We start from the raw sequence: 12500 nt of genomic DNA on the forward strand, positions 1-12500 counted from the left end.
ATGTTCTATGTCCACGACAACATTTAAAACCCTAGCAGGAAACCACTTTTGAGGTCTGGGAAAAACGGAAGACATATCGATTTTGGGGTGTGTGCGCCAGGAAGAGACCTTTGTTTGGTTAAGCGGTGTTGCTGTAGCGCTCATGTGATTGCGGAGTTTGCAAAACAAATGGCCACTGGATTGATGCAAATACTCATGATATAATTCTGCCAGGCTGGCATAGGCTACTTTGCAGTTAACATTTGATTGAGAAGGTTTTTGTGGGAAGCCTTTCCTTCTCTACCTACCACAAGAAGGTTATCATTAGCCTCATCGCTAACGGCTACACAAAGTGTAGACATGCGCGCGCTCCGCACGCATGCGCACGGAAACTGGGCAGTCCTGTGCAGTTTCTGAAAGTTGCGTGGAAATACGAATCACTGATGCATTTTGTTCATGTCTTATGATTCACTTGGGCAAATGAATGGATTTTCTAACAAGTTGAAGGGAATGATTTGATTTCCTCCTTAGCTCAAAGCATTTTGTAATGTTGTTGAATTTCGGTGTAATGTCTGTATTTCGTGATTCCGTGTGGGCGCGCTGTATTTTATAGGGCCCAGGTCCATGAAGTTGTCATAAGTATGAACCTAGGATATGCCCTCTTTTCCCCCCCCACAATAGTGAAATATATGGTCTGGAAATGCAAGCAAGGTTTGAGCTTTTCAGTGTGTGTCACAAGGTGGACATTTCTCTGTCCCCCTAAGAGTAAGCGACACGTTGACTTTATATAGTGTACCAAGAGATTGCCTTTCGCTTATGGCCATACCAGCCTGAATACGCCCGATCTCGTCCGATCTCGGAAGCTAAGCAGGGTCGGGCCTGGTTAGTACTTGGATGGGAGACCGCCTGGGAATACCAGGTGCTGTAAGCGTTTTGCTCCAGCAGAGGGTTCTCTTGTGTCATTATTTATCACCCTAATAGTGTTGTGTCTTTTTATTGGACTAAATGCAGTTTGTTAGTGCCTGATCAAATCAAATAATGGACAATGCCTTTACCTCAAAATCTAGGCAGTGCATTCAGCATTTGTTTTTAGGCTAGGAGACTGTCAATGTCTGTAGTCCATTAGGGCCCTGTAAAATCCCCTTCAATGTTTTGAATGATTGCCCCCCCCCCAAAAAAAAAAAAAAAAAAAAAATTATATTCCCCCGTTTGTCCCTGCTTCTGCAGGTTTTCGCTCTCAAAAGTACACCTTTTTAATAGAAATATAACACGATTAGATGTTCTATGTCCACGACAACATTTAAAACCCTAGCAGGAAACCACTTTTGAGGTCTGGGAAAAACGGAAGACATATCGATTTTGGGGTGTGTGCGCCAGGAAGAGACCTTTGTTTGGTTAAGCGGTGTTGCTGTAGCGCTCATGTGATTGCGGAGTTTGCAAAACAAATGGCCACTGGATTGATGCAAATACTCATGATATAATTCTGCCAGGCTGGCATAGGCTACTTTGCAGTTAACATTTGATTGAGAAGGTTTTTGTGGGAAGCCTTTCCTTCTCTACCTACCACAAGAAGGTTATCATTAGCCTCATCGCTAACGGCTACACAAAGTGTAGACATGCGCGCGCTCCGCACGCATGCGCACGGAAACTGGGCAGTCCTGTGCAGTTTCTGAAAGTTGCGTGGAAATACGAATCACTGATGCATTTTGTTCATGTCTTATGATTCACTTGGGCAAATGAATGGATTTTCTAACAAGTTGAAGGGAATGATTTGATTTCCTCCTTAGCTCAAAGCATTTTGTAATGTTGTTGAATTTCGGTGTAATGTCTGTATTTCGTGATTCCGTGTGGGCGCGCTGTATTTTATAGGGCCCAGGTCCATGAAGTTGTCATAAGTATGAACCTAGGATATGCCCTCTTTTTCCCCCCCACAATAGTGAAATATATGGTCTGGAAATGCAAGCAAGGTTTGAGCTTTTCAGTGTGTGTCACAAAGTGGACATTTCTCTGTCCCCCTAAGAGTAAGCGACACGTTGACTTTATATAGTGTACCAAGAGATTGCCTTTCGCTTACGGCCATACCAGCCTGAATACGCCCGATCTCGTCCGATCTCGGAAGCTAAGCAGGGTCGGGCCTGGTTAGTACTTGGATGGGAGACCGCCTGGGAATACCAGGTGCTGTAAGCGTTTTGCTCCAGCAGAGGGTTCTCTTGTGTCATTATTTATCACCCTAATAGTGTTGTGTCTTTTTATTGGACTAAATGCAGTTTGTTAGTGCCTGATCAAATCAAATAATGGACAATGCCTTTACCTCAAAATCTAGGCAGTGCATTCAGCATTTGTTTTTAGGCTAGGAGACTGTCAATGTCTGTAGTCCATTAGGGACCTGTAAAATCCCCTTCAATGTTTTGAATGATTGCCCCCCCCCCCCCAAAAAAAAATATATATATATATTCCCCCGTTTGTCCCTGCTTCTGCAGGTTTTCGCTCTCAAAAGTACACCTTTTTAATAGAAATATAACACGATTAGATGTTCTATGTCCACGACAACATTTAAAACCCTAGCAGGAAACCACTTTTGAGGTCTGGGAAAAACGGAAGACATATCGATTTTGGGGTGTAGTTACCCTTTTTTAGGCAAGTGTGCGCCAGGAAGAGACCTTTGTTTGGTTAAGCGGTGTTGCTGTAGCGCTCATGTGATTGCGGAGTTTGCAAAACAAATGGCCACTGGATTGATGCAAATACTCATGATATAATTCTGCCAGGCTGGCATAGGCTACTTTGCAGTTAACATTTGATTGAGAAGGTTTTTGTGGGAAGCCTTTCCTTCTCTACCTACCACAAGAAGGTTATCATTAGCCTCATCGCTAACGGCTACACAAAGTGTAGACATGCGCGCGCTCCGCACGCATGCGCACGGAAACTGGGCAGTCCTGTGCAGTTTCTGAAAGTTGCGTGGAAATACGAATCACTGATGCATTTTGTTCATGTCTTATGATTCACTTGGGCAAATGAATGGATTTTCTAACAAGTTGAAGGGAATGATTTGATTTCCTCCTTAGCTCAAAGCATTTTGTAATGTTGTTGAATTTCGGTGTAATGTCTGTATTTCGTGATTCCGTGTGGGCGCGCTGTATTTTATAGGGCCCAGGTCCATGAAGTTGTCATAAGTATGAACCTAGGATATGCCCTCTTTTCCCCCCCCACAATAGTGAAATATATGGTCTGGAAATGCAAGCAAGGTTTGAGCTTTTCAGTGTGTGTCACAAGGTGGACATTTCTCTGTCCCCCTAAGAGTAAGCGACACGTTGACTTTATATAGTGTACCAAGAGATTGCCTTTCGCTTATGGCCATACCAGCCTGAATACGCCCGATCTCGTCCGATCTCGGAAGCTAAGCAGGGTCGGGCCTGGTTAGTACTTGGATGGGAGACCGCCTGGGAATACCAGGTGCTGTAAGCGTTTTGCTCCAGCAGAGGGTTCTCTTGTGTCATTATTTATCACCCTAATAGTGTTGTGTCTTTTTATTGGACTAAATGCAGTTTGTTAGTGCCTGATCAAATCAAATAATGGACAATGCCTTTACCTCAAAATCTAGGCAGTGCATTCAGCATTTGTTTTTAGGCTAGGAGACTGTCAATGTCTGTAGTCCATTAGGGCCCTGTAAAATCCCCTTCAATGTTTTGAATGATTGCCCCCCCCCCAAAAAAAAAAAAAAAAAAAAAAATTATATTCCCCCGTTTGTCCCTGCTTCTGCAGGTTTTCGCTCTCAAAAGTACACCTTTTTAATAGAAATATAACACGATTAGATGTTCTATGTCCACGACAACATTTAAAACCCTAGCAGGAAACCACTTTTGAGGTCTGGGAAAAACGGAAGACATATCGATTTTGGGGTGTGTGCGCCAGGAAGAGACCTTTGTTTGGTTAAGCGGTGTTGCTGTAGCGCTCATGTGATTGCGGAGTTTGCAAAACAAATGGCCACTGGATTGATGCAAATACTCATGATATAATTCTGCCAGGCTGGCATAGGCTACTTTGCAGTTAACATTTGATTGAGAAGGTTTTTGTGGGAAGCCTTTCCTTCTCTACCTACCACAAGAAGGTTATCATTAGCCTCATCGCTAACGGCTACACAAAGTGTAGACATGCGCGCGCTCCGCACGCATGCGCACGGAAACTGGGCAGTCCTGTGCAGTTTCTGAAAGTTGCGTGGAAATACGAATCACTGATGCATTTTGTTCATGTCTTATGATTCACTTGGGCAAATGAATGGATTTTCTAACAAGTTGAAGGGAATGATTTGATTTCCTCCTTAGCTCAAAGCATTTTGTAATGTTGTTGAATTTCGGTGTAATGTCTGTATTTCGTGATTCCGTGTGGGCGCGCTGTATTTTATAGGGCCCAGGTCCATGAAGTTGTCATAAGTATGAACCTAGGATATGCCCTCTTTTCCCCCCCCACAATAGTGAAATATATGGTCTGGAAATGCAAGCAAGGTTTGAGCTTTTCAGTGTGTGTCACAAGGTGGACATTTCTCTGTCCCCCTAAGAGTAAGCGACACGTTGACTTTATATAGTGTACCAAGAGATTGCCTTTCGCTTATGGCCATACCAGCCTGAATACGCCCGATCTCGTCCGATCTCGGAAGCTAAGCAGGGTCGGGCCTGGTTAGTACTTGGATGGGAGACCGCCTGGGAATACCAGGTGCTGTAAGCGTTTTGCTCCAGCAGAGGGTTCTCTTGTGTCATTATTTATCACCCTAATAGTGTTGTGTCTTTTTATTGGACTAAATGCAGTTTGTTAGTGCCTGATCAAATCAAATAATGGACAATGCCTTTACCTCAAAATCTAGGCAGTGCATTCAGCATTTGTTTTTAGGCTAGGAGACTGTCAATGTCTGTAGTCCATTAGGGCCCTGTAAAATCCCCTTCAATGTTTTGAATGATTGCCCCCCCCCCAAAAAAAAAAAAAAAAAAAAATTATATTCCCCCGTTTGTCCCTGCTTCTGCAGGTTTTCGCTCTCAAAAGTACACCTTTTTAATAGAAATATAACACGATTAGATGTTCTATGTCCACGACAACATTTAAAACCCTAGCAGGAAACCACTTTTGAGGTCTGGGAAAAACGGAAGACATATCGATTTTGGGGTGTGTGCGCCAGGAAGAGACCTTTGTTTGGTTAAGCGGTGTTGCTGTAGCGCTCATGTGATTGCGGAGTTTGCAAAACAAATGGCCACTGGATTGATGCAAATACTCATGATATAATTCTGCCAGGCTGGCATAGGCTACTTTGCAGTTAACATTTGATTGAGAAGGTTTTTGTGGGAAGCCTTTCCTTCTCTACCTACCACAAGAAGGTTATCATTAGCCTCATCGCTAACGGCTACACAAAGTGTAGACATGCGCGCGCTCCGCACGCATGCGCACGGAAACTGGGCAGTCCTGTGCAGTTTCTGAAAGTTGCGTGGAAATACGAATCACTGATGCATTTTGTTCATGTCTTATGATTCACTTGGGCAAATGAATGGATTTTCTAACAAGTTGAAGGGAATGATTTGATTTCCTCCTTAGCTCAAAGCATTTTGTAATGTTGTTGAATTTCGGTGTAATGTCTGTATTTCGTGATTCCGTGTGGGCGCGCTGTATTTCATAGGGCCCAGGTCCATGAAGTTGTCATAAGTATGAACCTAGGATATGCCCTCTTTTTCCCCCCCACAATAGTGAAATATATGGTCTGGAAATGCAAGCAAGGTTTGAGCTTTTCAGTGTGTGTCACAAGGTGGACATTTCTCTGTCCCCCTAAGAGTAAGCGACACGTTGACTTTATATAGTGTACCAAGAGATTGCCTTTCGCTTACTGCCATACCAGCCTGAATACGCCCGATCTCGTCCGATCTCGGAAGCTAAGCAGGGTCGGGCCTGGTTAGTACTTGGATGGGAGACCGCCTGGGAATACCAGGTGCTGTAAGCGTTTTGCTCCAGCAGAGGGTTCTCTTGTGTCATTATTTATCACCCTAATAGTGTTGTGTCTTTTTATTGGACTAAATGCAGTTTGTTAGTGCCTGATCAAATCAAATAATGGACAATGCCTTTACCTCAAAATCTAGGCAGTGCATTCAGCATTTGTTTTTAGGCTAGGAGACTGTCAATGTCTGTAGTCCATTAGGGCCCTGTAAAATCCCCTTCAATGTTTTGAATGATTGCCCCCCCCCCCCAAAAAAAAAAAAAAAAAAAAATTATATTCCCCCGTTTGTCCCTGCTTCTGCAGGTTTTCGCTCTCAAAAGTACACCTTTTTAATAGAAATATAACACGATTAGATGTTCTATGTCCACGACAACATTTAAAACCCTAGCAGGAAACCACTTTTGAGGTCTGGGAAAAACGGAAGACATATCGATTTTGGGGTGTGTGCGCCAGGAAGAGACCTTTGTTTGGTTAAGCGGTGTTGCTGTAGCGCTCATGTGATTGCGGAGTTTGCAAAACAAATGGCCACTGGATTGATGCAAATACTCATGATATAATTCTGCCAGGCTGGCATAGGCTACTTTGCAGTTAACATTTGATTGAGAAGGTTTTTGTGGGAAGCCTTTCCTTCTCTACCTACCACAAGAAGGTTATCATTAGCCTCATCGCTAACGGCTACACAAAGTGTAGACATGCGCGCTCCGCACGCATGCGCACGGAAACTGGGCAGTCCTGTGCAGTTTCTGAAAGTTGCGTGGAAATACGAATCACTGATGCATTTTGTTCATGTCTTATGATTCACTTGGGCAAATGAATGGATTTTCTAACAAGTTGAAGGGAATGATTTGATTTCCTCCTTAGCTCAAAGCATTTTGTAATGTTGTTGAATTTCGGTGTAATGTCTGTATTTCGTGATTCCGTGTGGGCGCGCTGTATTTCATAGGGCCCAGGTCCATGAAGTTGTCATAAGTATGAACCTAGGATATGCCCTCTTTTTCCCCCCCACAATAGTGAAATATATGGTCTGGAAATGCAAGCAAGGTTTGAGCTTTTCAGTGTGTGTCACAAGGTGGACATTTCTCTGTCCCCCTAAGAGTAAGCGACACGTTGACTTTATATAGTGTACCAAGAGATTGCCTTTCGCTTACTGCCATACCAACCTGAATACGCCCGATCTCGTCCGATCTCGGAAGCTAAGCAGGGTCGGGCCTGGTTAGTACTTGGATGGGAGACCGCCTGGGAATACCAGGTGCTGTAAGCGTTTTGCTCCAGCAGAGGGTTCTCTTGTGTCATTATTTATCACCCTAATAGTGTTGTGTCTTTTTATTGGACTAAATGCAGTTTGTTAGTGCCTGATCAAATCAAATAATGGACAATGCCTTTACCTCAAAATCTAGGCAGTGCATTCAGCATTTGTTTTTAGGCTAGGAGACTGTCAATGTCTGTAGTCCATTAGGGCCCTGTAAAATCCCCTTCAATGTTTTGAATGATTGCCCCCCCCCCAAAAAAAAAAAAAAAAAAAAAATTATATTCCCCCGTTTGTCCCTGCTTCTGCAGGTTTTCGCTCTCAAAAGTACACCTTTTTAATAGAAATATAACACGATTAGATGTTCTATGTCCACGACAACATTTAAAACCCTAGCAGGAAACCACTTTTGAGGTCTGGGAAAAACGGAAGACATATCGATTTTGGGGTGTGTGCGCCAGGAAGAGACCTTTGTTTGGTTAAGCGGTGTTGCTGTAGCGCTCATGTGATTGCGGAGTTTGCAAAACAAATGGCCACTGGATTGATGCAAATACTCATGATATAATTCTGCCAGGCTGGCATAGGCTACTTTGCAGTTAACATTTGATTGAGAAGGTTTTTGTGGGAAGCCTTTCCTTCTCTACCTACCACAAGAAGGTTATCATTAGCCTCATCGCTAACGGCTACACAAAGTGTAGACATGCGCGCGCTCCGCACGCATGCGCACGGAAACTGGGCAGTCCTGTGCAGTTTCTGAAAGTTGCGTGGAAATACGAATCACTGATGCATTTTGTTCATGTCTTATGATTCACTTGGGCAAATGAATGGATTTTCTAACAAGTTGAAGGGAATGATTTGATTTCCTCCTTAGCTCAAAGCATTTTGTAATGTTGTTGAATTTCGGTGTAATGTCTGTATTTCGTGATTCCGTGTGGGCGCGCTGTATTTTATAGGGCCCAGGTCCATGAAGTTGTCATAAGTATGAACCTAGGATATGCCCTCTTTTCCCCCCCCACAATAGTGAAATATATGGTCTGGAAATGCAAGCAAGGTTTGAGCTTTTCAGTGTGTGTCACAAGGTGGACATTTCTCTGTCCCCCTAAGAGTAAGCGACACGTTGACTTTATATAGTGTACCAAGAGATTGCCTTTCGCTTACGGCCATACCAGCCTGAATACGCCCGATCTCGTCCGATCTCGGCAGCTAAGCAGGGTCGGGCCTGGTTAGTACTTGGATGGGAGACCGCCTGGGAATACCAGGTGCTGTAAGCGTTTTGCTCCAGCAGAGGGTTCTCTTGTGTCATGCGTGGAGCAACTCCCTTTTATTTATCACCCTAATAGTGTTGTGTCTTTTTATTGGACTAAATGCAGTTTGTTAGTGCCTGATCAAATCAAATAATGGACAATGCCTTTACCTCAAAATCTAGGCAGTGCATTCAGCATTTGTTTTTAGGCTAGGAGACTGTCAATGTCTGTAGTCCATTAGGGCCCTGTAAAATCCCCTTCAATGTTTTGAATGATTGCCCCCCCCCCCCCCCCCCCAAAAAAAAAAATATATATATTCCCCCGTTTGTCCCTGCTTCTGCAGGTTTTCGCTCTCAAAAGTACACCTTTTTAATAGAAATATAACACGATTAGATGTTCTATGTCCACGACAACATTTAAAACCCTAGCAGGAAACCACTTTTGAGGTCTGGGAAAAACGGAAGACATATCGATTTTGGGGTGTAGTTACCCTTTTTTAGGCAAGTGTGCGCCAGGAAGAGACCTTTGTTTGGTTAAGCGGTGTTGCTGTAGCGCTCATGTGATTGCGGAGTTTGCAAAACAAATGGCCACTGGATTGATGCAAATACTCATGATATAATTCTGCCAGGCTGGCATAGGCTACTTTGCAGTTAACATTTGATTGAGAAGGTTTTTGTGGGAAGCCTTTCCTTCTCTACCTACCACAAGAAGGTTATCATTAGCCTCATCGCTAACGGCTACACAAAGTGTAGACATGCGCGCGCTCCGCACGCATGCGCACGGAAACTGGGCAGTCCTGTGCAGTTTCTGAAAGTTGCGTGGAAATACGAATCACTGATGCATTTTGTTCATGTCTTATGATTCACTTGGGCAAATGAATGGATTTTCTAACAAGTTGAAGGGAATGATTTGATTTCCTCCTTAGCTCAAAGCATTTTGTAATGTTGTTGAATTTCGGTGTAATGTCTGTATTTCGTGATTCCGTGTGGGCGCGCTGTATTTTATAGGGCCCAGGTCCATGAAGTTGTCATAAGTATGAACCTAGGATATGCCCTCTTTTCCCCCCCCACAATAGTGAAATATATGGTCTGGAAATGCAAGCAAGGTTTGAGCTTTTCAGTGTGTGTCACAAGGTGGACATTTCTCTGTCCCCCTAAGAGTAAGCGACACGTTGACTTTATATAGTGTACCAAGAGATTGCCTTTCGCTTACGGCCATACCAGCCTGAATACGCCCGATCTCGTCCGATCTCGGCAGCTAAGCAGGGTCGGGCCTGGTTAGTACTTGGATGGGAGACCGCCTGGGAATACCAGGTGCTGTAAGCGTTTTGCTCCAGCAGAGGGTTCTCTTGTGTCATGCGTGGAGCAACTCCCTTTTATTTATCACCCTAATAGTGTTGTGTCTTTTTATTGGACTAAATGCAGTTTGTTAGTGCCTGATCAAATCAAATAATGGACAATGCCTTTACCTCAAAATCTAGGCAGTGCATTCAGCATTTGTTTTTAGGCTAGGAGACTGTCAATGTCTGTAGTCCATTAGGGCCCTGTAAAATCCCCTTCAATGTTTTGAATGATTGCCCCCCCCCCCCAAAAAAAAGTATATTCCCCCGTTTGTCCCTGCTTCTGCAGGTTTTCGCTCTCAAAAGTACACCTTTTTAATAGAAATATAACACGATTAGATGTTCTATGTCCACGACAACATTTAAAACCCTAGCAGGAAACCACTTTTGAGGTCTGGGAAAAACGGAAGACATATCGATTTTGGGGTGTGTGCGCCAGGAAGAGACCTTTGTTTGGTTAAGCGGTGTTGCTGTAGCGCTCATGTGATTGCGGAGTTTGCAAAACAAATGGCCACTGGATTGATGCAAATACTCATGATATAATTCTGCCAGGCTGGCATAGGCTACTTTGCAGTTAACATTTGATTGAGAAGGTTTTTGTGGGAAGCCTTTCCTTCTCTACCTACCACAAGAAGGTTATCATTAGCCTCATCGCTAACGGCTACACAAAGTGTAGACATGCGCGCGCTCCGCACGCATGCGCACGGAAACTGGGCAGTCCTGTGCAGTTTCTGAAAGTTGCGTGGAAATACGAATCACTGATGCATTTTGTTCATGTCTTATGATTCACTTGGGCAAATGAATGGATTTTCTAACAAGTTGAAGGGAATGATTTGATTTCCTCCTTAGCTCAAAGCATTTTGTAATGTTGTTGAATTTCGGTGTAATGTCTGTATTTCGTGATTCCGTGTGGGCGCGCTGTATTTTATAGGGCCCAGGTCCATGAAGTTGTCATAAGTATGAACCTAGGATATGCCCTCTTTTCCCCCCCCACAATAGTGAAATATATGGTCTGGAAATGCAAGCAAGGTTTGAGCTTTTCAGTGTGTGTCACAAGGTGGACATTTCTCTGTCCCCCTAAGAGTAAGCGACACGTTGACTTTATATAGTGTACCAAGAGATTGCCTTTCGCTTACGGCCATACCAGCCTGAATACGCCCGATCTCGTCCGATCTCGGCAGCTAAGCAGGGTCGGGCCTGGTTAGTACTTGGATGGGAGACCGCCTGGGAATACCAGGTGCTGTAAGCATTTTGCTCCAGCAGAGGGTTCTCTTGTGTCATGCGTGGAGCAACTCCCTTTTATTTATCACCCTAATAGTGTTGTGTCTTTTTATTGGACTAAATGCAGTTTGTTAGTGCCTGATCAAATCAAATAATGGACAATGCCTTTACCTCAAAATCTAGGCAGTGCATTCAGCATTTGTTTTTAGGCTAGGAGACTGTCAATGTCTGTAGTCCATTAGGGCCCTGTAAAATCCCCTTCAATGTTTTGAATGATTGCCCCCCCCCCCCCCCCCCCCCAAAAAAAAATATATATATATTCCCCCGTTTGTCCCTGCTTCTGCAGGTTTTCGCTCTCAAAAGTACACCTTTTTAATAGAAATATAACACGATTAGATGTTCTATGTCCACGACAACATTTAAAACCCTAGCAGGAAACCACTTTTGAGGTCTGGGAAAAACGGAAGACATATCGATTTTGGGGTGTAGTTACCCTTTTTTAGGCAAGTGTGCGCCAGGAAGAGACCTTTGTTTGGTTAAGCGGTGTTGCTGTAGCGCTCATGTGATTGCGGAGTTTGCAAAACAAATGGCCACTGGATTGATGCAAATACTCATGATATAATTCTGCCAGGCTGGCATAGGCTACTTTGCAGTTAACATTTGATTGAGAAGGTTTTTGTGGGAAGCCTTTCCTTCTCTACCTACCACAAGAAGGTTATCATTAGCCTCATCGCTAACGGCTACACAAAGTGTAGACATGCGCGCTCCGCACGCATGCGCACGGAAACTGGGCAGTCCTGTGCAGTTTCTGAAAGTTGCGTGGAAATACGAATCACTGATGCATTTTGTTCATGTCTTATGATTCACTTGGGCAAATGAATGGATTTTCTAACAAGTTGAAGGGAATGATTTGATTTCCTCCTTAGCTCAAAGCATTTTGTAATGTTGTTGAATTTCGGTGTAATGTCTGTATTTCGTGATTCCGTGTGGGCGCGCTGTATTTCATAGGGCCCAGGTCCATGAAGTTGTCATAAGTATGAACCTAGGATATGCCCTCTTTTTCCCCCCCACAATAGTGAAATATATGGTCTGGAAATGCAAGCAAGGTTTGAGCTTTTCAGTGTGTGTCACAAGGTGGACATTTCTCTGTCCCCCTAAGAGTAAGCGACACGTTGACTTTATATAGTGTACCAAGAGATTGCCTTTCGCTTACGGCCATACCAGCCTGAATACGCCCGATCTCGTCCGATCTCGGAAGCTAAGCAGGGTCGGGCCTGGTTAGTACTTGGATGGGAGACCGCCTGGGAATACCAGGTGCTGTAAGCGTTTTGCTCCAGCAGAGGGTTCTCTTGTGTCATGCGTGGAGCAACTCCCTTTTATTTATCACCCTAATAGTGTTGTGTCTTTTTATTGGACTAAATGCAGTTTGTTAGTGCCTGATCAAATCAAATAATGGACAATGCCTTTACCTCAAAATCTAGGCAGTGCATTCAGCATTTGTTT

General features: G+C 43.9%; 10 non-coding genes across 10 annotated transcripts; all 10 read left to right on the forward strand.

The window, feature by feature from the left end:
* Positions 1 to 791: 791 nt before the first annotated feature.
* LOC149974181 (5S ribosomal RNA) lies at positions 792 to 910 on the forward strand. Its single transcript, XR_016489715.1, has one exon. It is a non-coding gene; the product is annotated as a 5S ribosomal RNA (ribosomal RNA).
* A 1137-nt stretch (positions 911 to 2047) lies between these two features.
* Positions 2048 to 2166, forward strand: LOC149974182 (5S ribosomal RNA). Its single transcript, XR_016489647.1, has one exon. It is a non-coding gene; the product is annotated as a 5S ribosomal RNA (ribosomal RNA).
* A 1156-nt stretch (positions 2167 to 3322) lies between these two features.
* LOC149974183 (5S ribosomal RNA) lies at positions 3323 to 3441 on the forward strand. The gene has a single exon (XR_016489716.1). It is a non-coding gene; the product is annotated as a 5S ribosomal RNA (ribosomal RNA).
* Positions 3442 to 4579: 1138 nt separating this feature from the next.
* LOC149974184 (5S ribosomal RNA) lies at positions 4580 to 4698 on the forward strand. The gene has a single exon (XR_016489717.1). It is a non-coding gene; the product is annotated as a 5S ribosomal RNA (ribosomal RNA).
* Positions 4699 to 5834: 1136 nt separating this feature from the next.
* Positions 5835 to 5953, forward strand: LOC149974185 (5S ribosomal RNA). The gene has a single exon (XR_016489767.1). It is a non-coding gene; the product is annotated as a 5S ribosomal RNA (ribosomal RNA).
* A 1136-nt stretch (positions 5954 to 7089) lies between these two features.
* Positions 7090 to 7208, forward strand: LOC149974186 (5S ribosomal RNA). Its single transcript, XR_016489760.1, has one exon. It is a non-coding gene; the product is annotated as a 5S ribosomal RNA (ribosomal RNA).
* A 1137-nt stretch (positions 7209 to 8345) lies between these two features.
* On the forward strand, positions 8346 to 8464 carry LOC149974187 (5S ribosomal RNA). Its single transcript, XR_016489722.1, has one exon. It is a non-coding gene; the product is annotated as a 5S ribosomal RNA (ribosomal RNA).
* A 1179-nt stretch (positions 8465 to 9643) lies between these two features.
* LOC149974188 (5S ribosomal RNA) lies at positions 9644 to 9762 on the forward strand. Its single transcript, XR_016489724.1, has one exon. It is a non-coding gene; the product is annotated as a 5S ribosomal RNA (ribosomal RNA).
* Positions 9763 to 10906: 1144 nt separating this feature from the next.
* On the forward strand, positions 10907 to 11025 carry LOC149974189 (5S ribosomal RNA). The gene has a single exon (XR_016489711.1). It is a non-coding gene; the product is annotated as a 5S ribosomal RNA (ribosomal RNA).
* Positions 11026 to 12204: 1179 nt separating this feature from the next.
* LOC149974190 (5S ribosomal RNA) lies at positions 12205 to 12323 on the forward strand. The gene has a single exon (XR_016489648.1). It is a non-coding gene; the product is annotated as a 5S ribosomal RNA (ribosomal RNA).
* The last annotated feature ends 177 nt before the right edge of the window (positions 12324 to 12500 follow it).

This window comes from Oncorhynchus mykiss, chromosome 20 (assembly GCF_057628025.1).
Source record: "Oncorhynchus mykiss isolate SJ-2025 chromosome 20, ASM5762802v1, whole genome shotgun sequence".
Classification (NCBI taxonomy): Eukaryota; Metazoa; Chordata; class Actinopteri; order Salmoniformes; family Salmonidae; genus Oncorhynchus; species Oncorhynchus mykiss.